The 17,713-nt window shown below is 44.9% G+C and overlaps 1 protein-coding gene across 1 annotated transcript in view; it reads right to left on the bottom strand.

Annotated features, from left to right (window-relative positions):
• Positions 1–17,713, bottom strand: part of LOC138582885 (bMERB domain-containing protein 1-like) — a 544,844-nt gene that overhangs the window by 14,251 nt on the left and 512,880 nt on the right. The window lies entirely within an intron of this gene.

Here is a 17,713-nt window from a genome sequence, read left to right as displayed (position 1 = left end):
GTTCTTAGCCTCACAGGTAGGGGTAGGAGGAGGGTCAAGAGAGGCTGGCCAGAGAGTGAGGGGAAAGGAAGGAGAAAGTGTACCAATGAGGAGGATCTCAGTCTTACTGGCATTTAGACAAAGATCGTTGGCAGCACACCAATTCTGAATGGCGATTAGGCAATCAGAGATGAGGGATGGAGAGGGGGTGGCTGAAGGAAGCCAGAAAATGAGTTGGGTGTCATCAGCATAGCATTGGAGTTTTGAGCAGAAAATGGAAATGCGGTAGGCAAGAGTTGCCAGGTATTGGTTGAAAAGCCAGGGTGAGAGGTTAGACCCCTGGGGTACAACACAGGTAGAGAGGAAGATAGAAGATAAGAAGGACCCAAGTTGTACCTGGGAGGGTCGATCAGAAAGGAAAGAGGTCAGCCAGGCCAGAGCCTGATCGGTGATACCCAGGTTGTCACAGTGAGGATTGAGCAGGGTGGTGTGATTTACCGCATCGAAGGCAGAGGGGAGATCAAGTAGAATGAGGACAGAGGGAATGTAAGAGTCTAGGTTGGAGAGCAAGTCTTCACCGATGTTCAGGAGAGCAGTTTCCATGCTTCTGGCAGCTTCTGGAAGATCTGGAACCAGATTGGTGGTCATGGAGAGAGCTGACAGAGTCGGAATGAAGGTTAAGCTGAGAGATAGCCAGCTTTTCCAGGAGCTTACCCAAAAAGGGAGTAATGGAAATTGGGTGATAGTTAGCCGGACAAGAGGGATCAGATGTGGGTTTCTTGAAGAGAGGATGCGCAAGGGAGAGCTTCAGAGGGGAGGGGAAAGATCCAGAGGCAAAGGAGTGGTTGCAGAAATCGGCGAGGGCCGGATACACAATCTGCTAATGCTGCTCTTCTTCAGTAAACAACAAGACACCAAAGGCTGATCCTGAATTTCAACTTTAGTGTTCAAGGCTACAAGAGACAATGCAAAACAGCTCTCATTAATGCTGTGGTAATTATATGTCAACCTCTATAAGAACAATGTAACAACTCTGCGTATCCAGCAGAGTATATGACCACAGTGGCAGTTACAAAACTCTGGTCGGTATGGCAACTTTGGAGCTAGAGAGCCCTTGGGGCTTCGCTGCTTTGTACCTTGGTTTCCTTTCGGTTCGCTCTCTCTCTCCCTCCGTAGTGTTCTGCCTTCTCCTTCGTCTCTCTTCGTCTGTGTTCCACCCTTCTGCGAGGATCATCGGACATTTTTGGCTTCCGCTCATGCTGGCACTCACATCCTATGCTTCTCTGATGGATGCTGAACCTGCATATTGGATACTATGCATTTCACCGCCTATTTGAACTGGACCTTTGTTTTCCTGCTAAATCAAGGTCATACAGCAAGAAACTACACTACGGATTGGACCTCTGGATTTTCCCTCTATTCTGAGAGGGTTTACTCCCTTTTTGAGACCCAGCTCTCTGGGTGGCCGCTGTGTCGCCAGGTTTCCTCTGGGTTGGCGCAGTGGCAGCCTGGAGTGATTGGCGTTATCTCTTCTCCCCGAAAGAAGGAAGAACAAAGAAAGAAGACACAGATCCAGAGGCCAAGCCTAAAAATGTGAGAGCGAAATCTGACAAACAATCCGTAACCTATAGGGGACTCACTGTCACAAAAATTCTGTTATGCAACACACGGTGCGGTTAAAGCATCACTTCAATAGATGGTAAAATGTGGACTACCATGGTAAATGTGTAACAACTAAAAAACCAACCAACCCTTCTTCTAATCCTTTCACCTAAACCTTGGTAAAGGTGGTTGAGGGGCCGTGTCTCGGCCTTCTCTTGCTTCACTTGAGATTTCCCCTGGCCCCTTTCGGGTTAGGCCCCGATTTATGGGGTGTATTGCTTGCCTTCCGGATCAGACCAACCAATGATATGAGATAGCAAGCTTTTTAGTTTTCTGTGGAGGTAAAGTCGCAGCCTCTTTGACAGATTGTTATAGCGTATATACTTCCTTGAGCCCTTTGAATGACCCCTGTGCAGGACGGGGGCTGTTGATTTGTCCATGGGGCCCCTTATCTTTTGTCCTGTTTCCCGTGTGCCTGACTGCAGCCCCTCCAGGACTCCCCTCACTTCGGATGTGATGCGGTAGTCTCTCCGCCGCACTCAAAGTTCAATGGAAAGGGGAACCCCCATATGTAACGCACTTCTTGTTCCTGAAGCTAGGTTGTGAGCAGGCAGCAGCCTTTTCTTTTGTGGAGTTTTTGTGCTGAAAGGTCGTGGAAGATTCTGATGGTTGATCCTTCGAATAAGATGGGTTCTTTCTCCTTTGCCTTTTGTATAACATCTGTTTTTTGCTTGTGGTAGTGGCATTTGGCGTGGACTCACCTCAGGCCACTTGGTGGACCTCTGGCTCTGTGTATTCTGTCGAATTTGAATTCCGTGACTGCTGGGGGATCAAAGAGTGAGTGTATTAGGGCTTTCTCTTGGATCTCTTGGTGACTCGCCCAGTTTCTCGCTGAGGCCCATGATGCGAATATTTGTCCGCCTTTCCCTGCTTTTCATATCATCCAGCTTCAGTGCCAGATCCCTTTTTCTCTGTTCCAGGTCTTGGAAATGGGCTTCGTTACTCATGACTGCGAGGTCTCTTGACAGTTGGTTATTTTCTGGTGCTTCTACGCAATCCTCTACATTGCCCATCCTGGACTGCAAGTCTGTAACTTTTTCGGTTAGAGTGGACTAAATGGACATGATTTCGCCTAACAGGAGTCGTATGTGTGCTTTGGTGGAGCTGTCTTGGCCTGCTCCAGGTATTTCCGGCTGGTCCTCAGTCTTATTCGATTCCATGTCCTCTGGCATATAACAGAGGTTTTGCTGCCTAGTCCTTGTGCTCCGGTCCAGGGTGTGCAGGACGTTTGTTGTGTGTTTGTGCGTTGGTGCAGTGTTTGTGTTTACGCTGGCGGGGTTAAATGCGGGTTCCACTTCACCCAACTTGGGAGGACTTTTACCAGTACCAGTAGAGGTACTGTTCTTGTTTTGTGCCTTTGTTCTTAGAGGTTTGTTGACTGTGAGCGCAGGCACTGCTGACTGCTATGTGGTTGTGAGGCTGTGGACGTGGCTCATTAGCTGTGAGCCATGGTTTTAGCGGCTTTGGCCTTCTCTTCTTTTTCCCTCTTCCAGGACCCGGAGCTCTCTGTGTTAGGCTGGGGGCTGCTGGTATGCGCGCTTTGGTGGTCACTTACCGTTTGCTTCTTCTGCCACGGAGAGCATTGAGCATGCCTGTCAATCCGCAGTGGTCTCTCTGGCTCTGATTGCCGGGGGAACCTTGAGGCTGCTAGCTGGTCTGCGCTTTTCTTTCTGCAGGCTGGGGAGTCCGCCCCTCCTCCTCAGGTCCTCGCTGCGCTCACCATGTTGTTTTCTTTGGGTGCGCGCCTCATTCCAATCCGGTTGGTGTTCGGCCTATTGGGATGCTCTGTTGCCTCTGTACTTTGGTCCACATGTGCTGGAGGTGGTCCAGTTCTTTTTTCGTGGCTGGCTGGTTCTTTTGTATTAGACTGGCAGCCCGCTATGAGATTGCTTCTTTCTCTGTGAGGGAGATGGTGGTTTAAGCTGCCATGTGGTCTGTGCCCCTGGCGGTCTCTGTGTATTTTGTTTTTAATATCCCTGAACAGGGAGGTGTTTGTATAAGTAGGCCCCCAATATTCTTGGTAGCCATTAACTGTACAAGTTATACTAGTATAGGAATAATATTGAAACCATGATGGGTTGATTTCCCAAGTATGCAAAAGTGGCCCCCTGCGCCACAATCCCCATCCCCACACTGCCTTTTCCACCTATTTAGCCCCGCTCCAACCCCACCACACTTACCTTGCGCTGCTGTCCCTGGTCGGGGCTTGGAACAGTAGTCTTCCCAGCGTGTCCCTGACACGTGATTACCCACCCTGGAAAGGGAGAAGGGACTAGGTGTAGTTCCCTTCTCCCCGATCCATGGCAGTCATCTTGTTTTGTGGTTCTTTTTTAAGTTGAAAAACAGCGAACACGTCATTTATAAACTTTAAAAAAAACACTCTTAGCACCCTGGGACAACGTCCCGGGGCACTAATAGAAATATTACCCCTCACAAGGGTGGGGGCATTACCATGGCAGGTAATGCCCCGGGCTATCATTAAAGCCCTCGCATCACTCTGGCTTCTAACTGGTCCAGGTCATTACCTGGCCCGGTAATGCCCCTCGCCCCCCTGCTCGGATAATATTGCTTAATCGTTATAATGAGTCTGTCCGCCCAATGCCTTATTATGATGTTTAAATATAGAATTCAGCTCTACTATAGTTTGCGTAGAATACAATATTAAACAAACTCATTTGGAGTTCAGAAGAACATTTGAAAAAACCCTTTTCAGAATTAATCAAAATGCTACACAACATCATCCATGTACCTGAAATAGATCAGATGTTTAGATGCTGAGTGGGCATGGAACAGCACATGCTTCACACACAAGTCTTTTCCCATCACACAAATGTCAGTTTTTGCAAATGATGTTGCAAAAGGAGAATTCATTTCAGTGCCATGTCTTTGCAAAAAGATCTGATACATGGACAAAGCAATCATGTGCTAGAATATCTTCAGCAAGTGCATGTTTGACCATTGCAACTATCTTAGTGACTGTTGAAAATGTAGGACATGTCGGGAATCTCCAACCAATGTGCTATGAAAGTACGTGGAAAAGTAACGTCTAATGTTATAACAAGACAAACTTTGACTGAAGGTATGGAATCCAACGTGTAGAGCATCTCATGTGTGCCTTACATTTGCAAGCGCAACTGACAGGCCAAGTGAGTGTTTGTCCAATGTGAGCATTTTACAGTTAGATAATATTTTGATGACACAATGAGATGTTTTGCATGTGTTTGTATATGGTTTCACTCCATAACTAAATATCTCTGCATTCTTGTCAGGATAACTGTTCCAGATAAGACATTCATCTAACGTTTCTTGTAACCAATTCCGAACTCCCAATGAGGAATAATGAGTTAATTTATGAAAACATATATAATCAATACACTGAACACGTTTTATATGACAGTCTGTCATATTTATAGTGGCAACATTTCCCCTGATGTCAGCTTCTGATTACTACACCTGAATTGCTCCATAAAACAATATGATCCATTCGAGTGATCCAGTGTTAGGTTAGAACACACACACATTTGTCACTGGTGTGTTCAATTCTCAATTAAGTTCCAAAATCATCAGTGTGAAAATCAGTTCATTTCAACCCATCGGGGAGGAATGCAGTATACAAGCACATGGAAATTGTTATTGACCTCCTCACAGCCAATCAGAATGTTTAGAGTGCAGTGAATAAGTACTGGTATTGACTGCATTCGTAACATTCTGACTCAGATACAGAAAGGCAAACAACAATGCAATTTCCAGGCATAGTGTTGTTGTCACAAGACATTTCTTCTCTGTGAGGACCTTTTTTTGCAGCAACATGGTATTTAACACATGAAAGAGAGACTGTTTACTTTTGCATGACACCTAATGCATGCTCATGTTAAACCTGCTCCATTTCAACCAAGTTGCAATGAAAATGCTTACGACGACAACAATGTTTTTCAAATCCTATAAAGTAACATAACATTTTAATTTGCTAAATGTGTCTATTTACTTTACTGTGATAATAGCCTTATAGACCTCGTGAGTGGCCATTATCACTAGGGTGAGGATACCTCCCCAATTTATGAGCCTTGGCTTTGCCATAGCCCATTCATTTGTGGCGGGTAATTATCCCATGATAATGACCCATCCCTCAGTCTATAAGGCTATAGAAGAAGGTTTCACACCAGAGTCCAAGCTGACAAAGTGGCCAGAGTTTGAAAGATGGATTGCATTAAGTCCATTACTTCAATGTTTATTAATTATTAATGTGTTAAAAATATCACTTTTTGTAAGCACTTCACAAGTAGCACAGTTAGCATGATACATATGCAACCCAATTTCATTTATTCTAAATTATATGCCTCTGTGACCACCTGGGTATGACTGATCAGGCTCTGGCCTGGGTGACCTCCTTTCTGACTGACCGACCCTCTCAGGTCCAAATGGGGTCTTTCCTCTCTTCTAGCTCTCTCTCTACTTGTGGTGTTCCCAAGGGGTCTAACCTCTCTCCTTGGCTGTTCATCCAATACCTGGCAATGCTTGCCCACTGCATCACTGTTTTCTGCTCCAATTGCCAGTGTTATGCGGATGATACCCTGCTCTCTTTCAGCCTTCCCTCAGCCACCTCTGCTTCTCCTGTCATACCAGACTGTCTGGCCGCAATTCAGGAATGGTGTTTCGCCAACGATCTCTGCCTTAATGCCAGTAATACTGAGATCCTCCTCATTGGGACACCTGCTCCCTCCTTTCCTCTCTCTATTTGACCGCCCATTCTGGGCCCTCTTCCTGCGCCTTCCTGTGAGGCTAACAACCTTGGTGTTATCTTTGCCTCCACCCTCTCCTTCTCTCCTACATCTGTGAAGTCTCTAAGAAGTCAAACTATCAGCAGCACCTCTTCAGGGGTATTCTTCCTTTTCTCACTTTCCCGCAGAAGTTCACTGTCTCCAGAGCTCTGGTCCTCTCTAGGCTGGACTACTACAACAGCCTCTTTCTACATCTGCCTGCCTCTACCCTTCGACCTCTACAATGTATCCAGAACAGGACTGCGAGACTTGTCCTTGGCCGTAAGCCTCGGGATCGTATCTCTCCAGCACTGAAATCTCTTCACTGGCTCCCCGTGGCTGCAAGAATCAAGTTCAAAACCCTCTGCATCATCAACAAGGCTTTCTGGGGTCTGGGGCCACTCAACCCCCAACTTTGATCTACCTGCACTTCTCCCTTGGACTCCCCCCAGGCACTTCTCCCCTTCCCTCTTTCCTGCATTTGTGCGATCTGAATGACACAAGGCCTAGTAAGATCGTTGTTTTGTCCTCCGTTTGTTTCTCCCTCCTTGTTCTGTCGTGCCTAGAAACGCTTGTGTACAGGCGTGTTATAAATGCCATATCATATCATGCCTTTTTACACATGAATTTATAAATATCAGTATGCAACTGTGCGTTCAGAAATTGTTATACTGATATAGCATCCATATTTACGATCATAAACAAATGTCACAATTAGAAGCAGGTCCACTTCTATATTTTAATTACATTTAATTGAATAGCTATTGGCACAGGTGTTCCCAATAGTAAGTAATTATGTGTGCAAAACATGGATATAGAACACAGATTTGCTTATCGTAACTTTAGTATAACTGTATGTAATGACTCACTGTAACAGCGCCGCGATGCCCTTGGGCTGTTGTGTGCTTTATAAATTAAATAAATAAATAGTTATTTTATGGTAGCTGCCCTGAATGGCATTATGGTTGCTGCTAGAAGAATATTTGTACGACCTTTGAAGAAGTATCACTTGCATGAAACCCATTGCTCTGAAATGCAATATAGTTGTTATGAATATTTGCAGGATAATACATGTCATCTCTCCACAGATAGCCACGGGTCCCAACATCTTTCCGGGATGCTTTCTGTATGTTAGGAATTGATGGCCAAAGCTGACACTATCCATCAAACAGAAAAGTGTAGGGAGTGGGGCTGCAATGGGGAAACTCAGCACTAAAGTACTCGAAGAACGAGGTTTTCTATCATACAACATTAGGGATCGATTTTCAATGGTAGAGACAATGTTGAAAAATAATAATAGGCTTCCGTATGCTGTCCATCTCATCTTCAAGCGCATTTGCAGCTATTCTTGAATTGGCGCAGTATATGAATGCTCTACGGTAACTTAAAGATCTAAAACTGCGACTGGTAGGAAATCATAACAGTTGGCAAGGAGTCTCTGATAAAGGCCCCTTTTAAAGTGGGGTGTCCTAATGCCGGTCCTCGAGGATCAGTATTCTTATCCCCGGGGTGTGCCGCTTGATTCCTGCGGACTATGCCTGCTTTCCTTGAGCACAGACCCAGTGAGTAAGATTCAATAATGCGATGACGGCAGCCATGTTTAACATAGGCACACAGTGGAGTTCACGCAGGATCCAAGGCACCGTAAGGTAAATGGTACAGGAATCCGCGACACTTTCCTGTGCCTTTCACAGCAGGGCCTGCTGAATCATCCAAACGAGAGAGAAACCGATTGACCATGTGGAACTGCTAGCAGTCAGGCTGGAATTGTCATTTTCTCTGTTTCAAAGGGGAGCATTTGTGTATACTTTTCAATAACATGCTCTATTTTGTTTACCCAAAATGTATTATTTTAATTCCCAATATGTTTCCATTTGATCTTAAATTAATTTGTGCTTGCTTTTTAATTCAATATCCGTTATTTTTACTGAACAGTTTTTTAATTCAATTAAATATAGTGTTAACCACATTTGAAATACGTTTTAAACGCCATGTTTATCCTTGTTGTTTTTTTAAAAAAAATTGTATTAATACATGGAGTAATCCAGTGGCTATACTGAAACATTAACGTACTTCCCTGTTAGTCAGAAATAATTATCTCCCTTTTCTGTTTTATAATGATTGAAAAACACATCAGACGAATACAATTTAAGAGACACAAGAAGGAAAGATCGAAAACAGGCCATCTCCTGCTATGAACCTCTACGCTGGAATAACATACTGATGTAGACCAGATTGACCCAATCTCTCCTGCACTCCTAGCAGGAACTAAAGACCCTGCTCAAAAGACCTCAACCCCTAATAGGACCTGCTTCCACCGCCTAGCTTCTTCTCACACTGCTTTTCCTGTTTTTCTCTATCTGTAGTCTGCTCTTTTTTTATAGTGCTGTGCTCTAGCACCTTGAAGCATCTCTTGTGCTAGATGGAAATACCAAATAACCAGACATAGTCAAGGATTATGGCAAAGTACTACGTTATTCTCAAGTGAATAAAGCAGGGTCAACTAACAAACATCAAACAAATGCTTGCATACTTACACATAAACTTGATTACACATGGGTCTTATACCTCAATAAGTGTCCTCTATGATGTCATCCTATGTGGAAAACCATAAAACTTATTAGCGGGAGGGATTGGATATGGGGAACATATCCATTTATAGAATATATACAAGTTTGTACTTCGTTATCTGTCTCTTATCTGTAAAACAACCCTCAAACTACCTCTAAATACGGCTGCAATCTTTAAAATCTGCAAGGAACTGGCCAATCCTGCTGCAGTTTCTACCTCTCCTGTCCCCTCCCAGTCCCTCTGCACGGCACTGGCTTCCCACTTCATCTCTAAAACTCAGGACATCATGTCCTCTCTTTCCTCCTATCCTCTCCCTCCCCCCAATCCCTGCTCTTCCTCTGGCCTTCCTGCAGCCACCCCTCCTCCCTCCTTCTCTGCCTTTCCTATGTTCTCCGCAGACAAGGTTTCTAGACAAGTCTGATCTATGAAAGTCTTGTCAAAACAGGTTCACCCCTGTTCCACCAAAAACTATCAAGGACCACATTGACTCCCTGGCTCCTGCCCTGGCCGATTTCTGCAATCACTCCTTCGCCACTTGAATCTTCCCATCCCCCCTGAAGCACTCCCTTGTGCACCCCCCTGCTTAAGAATCCCTCTGCCGACCCCTCCTGCCCGGCTAACTATCGCCCAATCTCCATCACTCCTTTTCTGGGCAAACTCCTGGAGAAACTAGCCATCTCCCAGCTTAATCTCCACACTGAATCTGTTGGTTGTCATCATGATCATCAGTCTGGCTTCAGAGCTGCCAGAAGCAGGGAAACTGCTCTCCTGAACATCCGTGAAGATCTGCTCTCCAACCTTGATTCCAGCACCCCCTGCGTCCTCATCCTGCTTGATCTCTCTTCTGCCTTTGACACTGTCAACCATGCCGTCCTGCTCAACCGTTTCTGTGATAATCTGGGTATCACTGCTCAGGCTCTGGCCTGGCTGACTTCTTTCCTCTCTGACCGACCCTCCCAGGTCCTACTTGGGTCCTTCCTCTCCGAGATCTTTTTCTCTACCTGTGGTGTCCCCCAGGGATCTGACCTCTCTCCTTGGCTGTTCAACCAATACCTGGCACTCCTTGCCCACCGCATCGCTGCTCTCTGCCCCCAATTTTCAGTGTTATGCGGATGATACCCAGCTCATTTTGAGGCTACCCTCGGCCTCCTCCTCTCCCTCTCTCATCTCTGAATGTCTGTCTGCTATCCAGAGTGGTGTGCCGCAAATGACATCTGCCTTAATGCCAGTAAGACTGAGATTCTACTCATCGACACACCCACTCCCTCCTTCCCTGTTGCTCTCTGACCGGCCTCTATTGGCCCTCTTCCTGCTCACACCTGCAAGTCTAAAAACCTCTGGGTCATCTTCGACTCCACACTCTCCTTCTCTCCTCACATCTTTGACGTCTCTAAGAAGTCACACTACCAGCTGCCCCTCCTCAGAGGTATTGTTCCTTTCCTCTCCTTCCCCCAGAAACTCACTGTCTCCAGAGCCTGGTTCTCTCTAGGCTTGACTACTGTAACAGCCTCTATCTAAAACTGCCTGTCTCTACTCTCCGCCCTCTGCAACTTATCCAAAACAGGACTGCGAGACTTGTCCTTGGCCTCAAGCCCAGGGATTGTATCTCTCCAGGACTGAAATCTCTGCACTGGCTCCCAGTGGCTGCGAGGATTAAGTTCAAAACCCTCTGCATTGTCCAAAAGGCCTTCTGGGGCCTGGGCCGAAATATCTTTAACTCTGTCTTCCTAAATATCTTCCCTCTCGAGCTCTGAGCTCATCCGCCTCCATCTCCCTCAGGGTCAGTTGCTTCTCCAAGCAACGAGTTGGTAGTAGAACTCTGTTGTCGGCAGGGTCCTCCCTCTGGAACAGCCTTCCTGCCTCCCTTAAACTCGAGGAGGACCATCTCCTGTTCCGGAAGCACCTCAAAACCTTCCTCTTTGCTTCTGCTTTCTTTCCCCCTCTCCCCTGCTGAATTCCTGGCTGATACTACACTGGTTACCTGGCCACCCTTCTGATCTCGGGCCCAGGCCCTGCCAGTTGCACACCTGCACTGCCTCCCTGGCAACTCCTGCACCTGGGGACTGTTTTCTGTAGCCCTACAGTCCCCCTACCAGCACTTTACCTGCACTTACCCTGCACTTGGCACCTTCTGGCCGTTACTATCTTGTTATTCTACTATCCTATGTACTGCACTTCCCCTCTCCCCTCCCCTTCGCACTTTTCCCTCTCCCCCTTCCCATGCACTTGCGCGATCTGAATGGCACTGGGCCTAGTAAGATCGTTGTCTGTCATCCCCTGTTCCTCCTCCCTTGCCCCGTTGCAACTTGAAACACTTGTGTATAGGTGCTTTATAAATGCCATATCATATCATATCATATATCATATAATACTGATTTTAGCAAACAAAATGGCAGTGGGTTGGTCTTTGCAACATTGTATAGCAGGTTCCCCCATAGACTCACTGATTGTTTGGCATTCTCACCCAACCTTGGACTTTTGACTCGGCTAGCAGCACGTAAGGAAACCGAAACCCAGGTGCTTGGATCATATCAGATTACTCCCCACTTTCCCAATAGTCCATCATCCCTCATCAGACTGGCCATGAGCCAAAGTTTACTGTCTGTAGTTGACCTTGTAGCCTGTTCTCTGTTCTAGGACATTCAGCGAAGTGAAAGCACATCACTATCTTCATTCGAGGATTAATCAATAGACCTTTTTTTTAACTTCTGAGTCACGAGTAAAGAGACCACGAATTAGTCAATTTCAGCCTCTTATTTCCAGCTATTTTATTTAATTGTGCTTGGTGTCCTTGCTACTCTTGTCCTATAAAGACTTGCTCACTCTACCTTGTATAGACTTTATACACTTTTAATTGTCCACATGCAAATGTGTTCTTCTCTTTTAATGGGAGAGAAATATGTCTTATCCATAGCTTATCTATCTGCCTTCCTTCGTGCTTTGCAGCTATTCTTTAAAAATAGCATCCTTGATCCCAAGCCAACATTGACTCATCTTTGCTTTGCACAGAAAGCTGTCCTTATAGTGTCCCCTGCCTCTGCAACCCTGATCGGCTTCTGAGGTAGTTGAATTGAATATTTACACGAGCCGCATCCATTTTCCAATAATGGTAGTCTTTACCAAATGGTTGCGCTAACCCCTGTGTGCGCAATAATCTGCAAAACTGCGTGTGAGTCACAATCACAAAAGGCTGCACAACCCTGCCACACACAGTCAAAGTGGGGGTGAAAACATAATTCTTACTGCAGGAGCATGCCAGTGGGTGCTGTTACATTTAACATGAAGCAAGGCCACAGCATTGGGCTAAAAAATAAAAATGCCTTTTAAAATGCAGCTTTGAAACCTTCAAAGTGCTGTTCTGGCGCTAGATCCATTCATTTTCCAGTGAATCATTGTAATTAAAAGGGTACTGAAATTACAGATCATCCAGGTGGCTCAGAGGAGCCGGACCACATTGACTGACAGCAGCTAAGAAATGTATCTCATGAAAAACCAGCCCTGCAACATTTGTTTTCAGTTCCAATGGAAAAAATGTGGCTAAAAATGGCAACATGTAACAATTTCAGTGGTGCAGAGAGAACTCCAAGCAAAGGCTGGATACATATATCCAGACTGCAAACAAATCCCAGCACTCAAGGGAAGACCTGGTGCTGAATACAATATATGTGCTGCAGAGGAAAATCTGATGTAAAGGACTCCGTTTTATGTGCTTTTTCAGGAAGGAAGTGCAAAATCACCTGTTTAAAAGCATGTTTTTGTTGAAAGGCCTAATTCTTTAAATGTCAAAATCCACCTATAAACTGTTTTCATTTACATGTTTTAATGAAAGATGTGGGTAACTTAAAGTCAAAACCCAGTCTTGAGTTAATTAAATATTTAATTCTGAGCTGACAGCCTCAGCCTGGGAATGGTTGACACCTCACTACTGGCAGGAAAGGACTAATTGCTGCTGGGAGGTATTTCGCATACTCATGACAAAAGAACGCATCAGACTTTTGGCCTCAGCCAAAGACAATGGCAGCCTTGAACACTCACCCCTAGAGGGGAGGGGCAGGAAACTTCCCTCTCAATGAGGTGGACCCCCACACTGATCAAAGGAATTTGACAGCTGTTGCCAGTTGAAAGAAAAGTTAAAAAAAAAACTGCTCAGGACTTTTGGTGTGTAAATGTATATTTGTAAGCAAGCTTTAAAAACCTGTAACTTTGCCGCATGAAGGAGGACAAATCTAAAAGTTGGTAGTTGTGAATCTAACTTTATGCTCTTTCATTGAAGACGTGGTTGAACCCTCCACTACATAAGGAACAAAAGTTTACAGAAACACTAATTGTGCATAAACTATTAATGCTGCAACTCTAATATTATGTACTCATGTTCTAGCAGTGATTGCACATATATGTACCGAGTTAGGAATTGTTAGGCCAAACCTTTATGATTAAAATTGGCAAAATTCCACAGAACGACAAAGCCAGGTCTCACTGACGTGGGAGTTGGATGTAAAGGTAACCCACAAAATATGTAATTGATGTGTCCGATTTTATTAGAGGGCACAAGTATATAAAAGAAAAGTGTACTTGTGGGGAAGTTAAATTTTGGTCCAAATAACAGTGGGAGTTCCCAAGTCGCATCATAAAATATGACAGCTCTTCCTGGCTTCCAACCAGAAAAAAGCAAGGAACGTTGACCAATCACTCCTTGTGGGTGTGGATTAAAAGTATGCCCCTACCATAAACCTTGTGATTTCATTTGGCATGATAAATAAGGGAACTTCACCACACACAGACACAGACACATTCCTGTCTACATCCTGATTTCCACGTGACGCCCTGTTCCAGAATTCTTCATCTTGTCCTGTTCCAGACTACATTGTAAAACCAAGGCCTCAGCATTTGCTGAACTCTTTTCAGCTAGGCCCAAATCCTGAAACCATCCCAAAACCTTCAGAGAAATTATTCTGATCCAGTTTGGCTTGCTAGCATTCATGCTTGCCTGCTGAAACTCGCCATCCCGCTAATCTACAGTGTCCAGTGACCTGAAGGGACAATCCAATCCAATCTGCGGTGCAGTCCAATTGACCAGAACCGCCCAGCTGACCATCACCCCAGAAGTGCCCTGCTGCCTGTAGACCCGATCCGTGCGGACCAGAACATGACAGTCAAACCACACATTGAAATTGCTGTGAGCTATTTAGATTGCATGGGCCGCGCAGGACAGCCCCATGAGCTTGACACCAACAGCCACCAGGAGCGATGTTTGATTCCCAGGTCCACCTGCCACCATACTAACATACCAATGTGATTTCAAATCTGTATGTTTGGGAGAATGTCTAACGGAGAAGGGAGGCTACATCTAAGGAATGTTTGCAGAATGAACCAGCCTTTATCTGCGCTGCAAATCAAATAAAGCTGTTTAGGAGAAGGTGTGCTGCTTGTGTCATATATTAGCCACTCTGTTTAGCTTTTTGTGCGTGATAGTTTGGAGGTGGATGTCTTTCACACTTTTCATTTAGAAAGTCTCGAGCTGGTTTGCTATTCATCAGTTGTTTTTTATATTGATTCAGTAAAATGTAGTTCTTTGTTATCATACTTTCTCTCTCCTATTCATTTAGATTTTTATATACAGCTGACAAAGTGAAGGTTAACTAGCAGAGTTTCTCTCTGAATTGGTTCACGCAGAGGTGTCACAACATTGTAGGAACTTGGGCGCGTTCCACTACAGAGAGAACTACAAAGGTAAAGGGTATAAAAGAAAAGGACCAACGTTAGGAGTAATAGTTTTGCAAAGGTAGCGGGCGCCCCTCTCTCGAAAGAACAGACTTGATAACCTGTACAGTGGTTATTAACCACTTGAGAGTTCGCAGCCACTGCTTTTACTCACTGTGCCTTTCACAGATGGGAAATATCCATTTGCATATCAGTCTTTGTCCTGCCCAGGGGCAGTCCAGCACCAAAATGCAATGGCAATTCCAACCTGAACGAGAGTACCACCAGCAACCCCATACACGTGTTTCACCCTTGTTGGGGATCATCAGTGAGGTGAAGCTGATGCCTCTCTAAGCACAGTGAGAGGGAGACCACGTCTGGTTGCCCCCAGGAGACCTAGGGTTACCAATCCCAGGTTCCTTGAAAAATAGTTTTGCAAAGGTAGCAGGCGCCCCTCTCTCGAAAGAACAGACTTGATAACATGCTCAGTGGTTATTAACCACTTGAGAGTTCGCAGCCACTGCTTTTACTCACTGTGCCTTTCACAGATGGGAAATATCCATTTGCATATCAGTCTTTGTCCTGCCCAGGGGCACTCCAGCACCGAAATGCAATGGCAATTCCAACCTGAACGAGAGTACCACCAGCAACCCCATACACGTGTAACAGTGAGTAAAACCAGACGTGGTCTCCCTCTCACTGTGCTTAGAGAGGCATCAGCCCTCATAATGTGCCCTAATTCAGTAGCTTCCCTAGTTTGGCGATCTGTTCCTTCCCAGGTAGGTTTGTGCTATGTAAAATCCAGCACGTACACATACATACATAGATAAACACATACAAACTGAAGGGAATGAATACATTCCAGATTTGCGATTCTCCAAAGTCACGCGGGTATTCCGAACACATTCCCCATCTATGGGGGCACTGCTCAAGTGATCACAGGTGCATTGAGGGAAGATCACTTTTTGTGAGTCTCACTACTTTCAGTGTGTACAGAGGTATAAAGGAAACACACTTCTGCCCTAGTCACTCCACTCAAGACATCACATGGCTGTCAAGGAAGGGACCTCCATTTTATGAAGTCTCACCTCAGGAATAATGAATGTCCTTGGTGGCAGTAGTCCAAATACTAGAAGGGCAAAGTAAAAGCATCTCATTGCGGGATCTTTTTCATTGTTTTACCAAATGACGCCTCTTCATGATGGATTGTGACATATTGCATAGAATTGAATTTGTTTTGGATAAACTGTTGAATGAGGAGGTTAATGAAGTACAAAGGTGCTGGGATGAATTCACGTAATGTTACTTCATAAGTCTTGAGCGGTATTTTGCAAACTCTTTATAAATAACTGGATAATTTACCACTGCTTCATGGATACATTTACTTGTGCACCATACAACTAGAAAAGGAGGAAATAAAATCAATGAAATCGTTGAGGGAATACACATTATTTCAGGAGTGTTACAATTGATTGGCCAACCAGATGCGAGAGCAGTAATACTAATTAATTTTTATGTGCAGTAATATCCTATGGAATTGTTCTTGTCTGCAGTTCTAATGTTGTTGCACTGTCCATGTTACCACATTGGTATTTTTGGTTAACACACAGCACAGCCTTTGCCACATCCTTATCAAAGAGGAAAGGGTGACAGAGCTACCTAGCTCAGAATCCTGTTACTCATAAGGTGATAGGACTCCTTTTTGGGGTGGAGATAAGTGGAACAGTCTTCATGTTCTTTACTTGTGCAGTACTTCCCTTTGAGGTTGAGTGTGGGTGAAACCCTCATTATGTTGGTAGCTATGGACGAAGAACCCATCAAGGAGATGGATGTGGCCGGATATCTTCTCATGGGGCTTGGCATGTGTAGGCTTGAGTGGAGCTCTCAAATGGGCACTGGATCTAAGAGGAGAACTACACATTTAGTTGGGTGCCTTTGGAGAACTCTTCAACATGTTCATCCTGAATAAAGTACTTTGAACTTTGGCCATGAAGGTTTTACTGTGCTCCACTTAGGGGGGGAACCGGACTGTACAGAATACAGTAAAACCAAGTGAACATATCATCAGGCTGGGAAATCCAAATGGAAATGAATAGGCCCCGAAAAAAGGAATTCATAGGGGAACAGCATCATAATGCCCCATTTAACATTCCACACCTTTGGAGCTTCACGTGGGAAGACAGCCTCCCTAGTTATTAACTGTTTATGGACATAAAGAATGAGGACTGGACTCTGAATTCTCTCTGTTTCCTGAGATTGAAACGTGGTGGCAATATACACACTCATATCAAGGACAGAGAACTGAAAGTGGAGGTAGACTCTTGGAAGGTGCGTGGTGGATGGAAAACTCCCTCCTCCAATTCCTGTATTGGGTCCAAGAGAATGTGCCTCCCATCGCCTAATACTGGTCGCAGCCACCTAAGCAACGCCATCTCTAACAGCAACTCTATCACAACCATAACTCCCTTTTCTCTCCTATTTCATTTCTCCCTATAACTCTATTCTTATTCCTAACCCCAGTGAAAGATGGGAGAATAGCAACCATCTTGATTGAGGGGTGCTTCTCACTCACCCTTGAAAAATTGACAATTCTTCTGGCATTATAAGTTCTACAGAAAAACCAAGTCCCACTCATCAGGAGTAGGTTTCGAAGTTAGGAATGCAGTCTCCCTCGGCTCTGTAGGCCAACAACGGAGCCTTGCATTAGACAAACTAAATGTGTGTGTTTGAAAATATGTGTTACTCCAGAGCAATACACTTCACAACCTGGTGATTGGGGACTTGGAGCTGTAATTAATTTAGAATATTTGTTGAACACTTTACATTATATAATTTGAAATGCCTTTTTTTCTTCTATTTGTTCTTCTCTATTAAAAGGATGTAGAAGACACAGCCATTAAATGGATATTCTCCTGCGTGGCCTAATGAACGGAATATGGTGTTAGTAGTCAGAAGTCGCCGACCACATCTGAACAGCGATTTTCCCCCCAAGGCCCAATGGAAGTCACTCTTACCCAAGAGGCATGCACTGTGTAATACATGCT

Source organism: Ambystoma mexicanum, chromosome 3q, assembly GCF_040938575.1.
Source record: "Ambystoma mexicanum isolate Mex_15411 chromosome 3q, UKY_AmexF1_1, whole genome shotgun sequence".
NCBI lineage: Eukaryota > Metazoa > Chordata > Amphibia > Caudata > Ambystomatidae > Ambystoma > Ambystoma mexicanum.
This window is presented reverse-complemented; position numbering and strand designations above follow the sequence as displayed.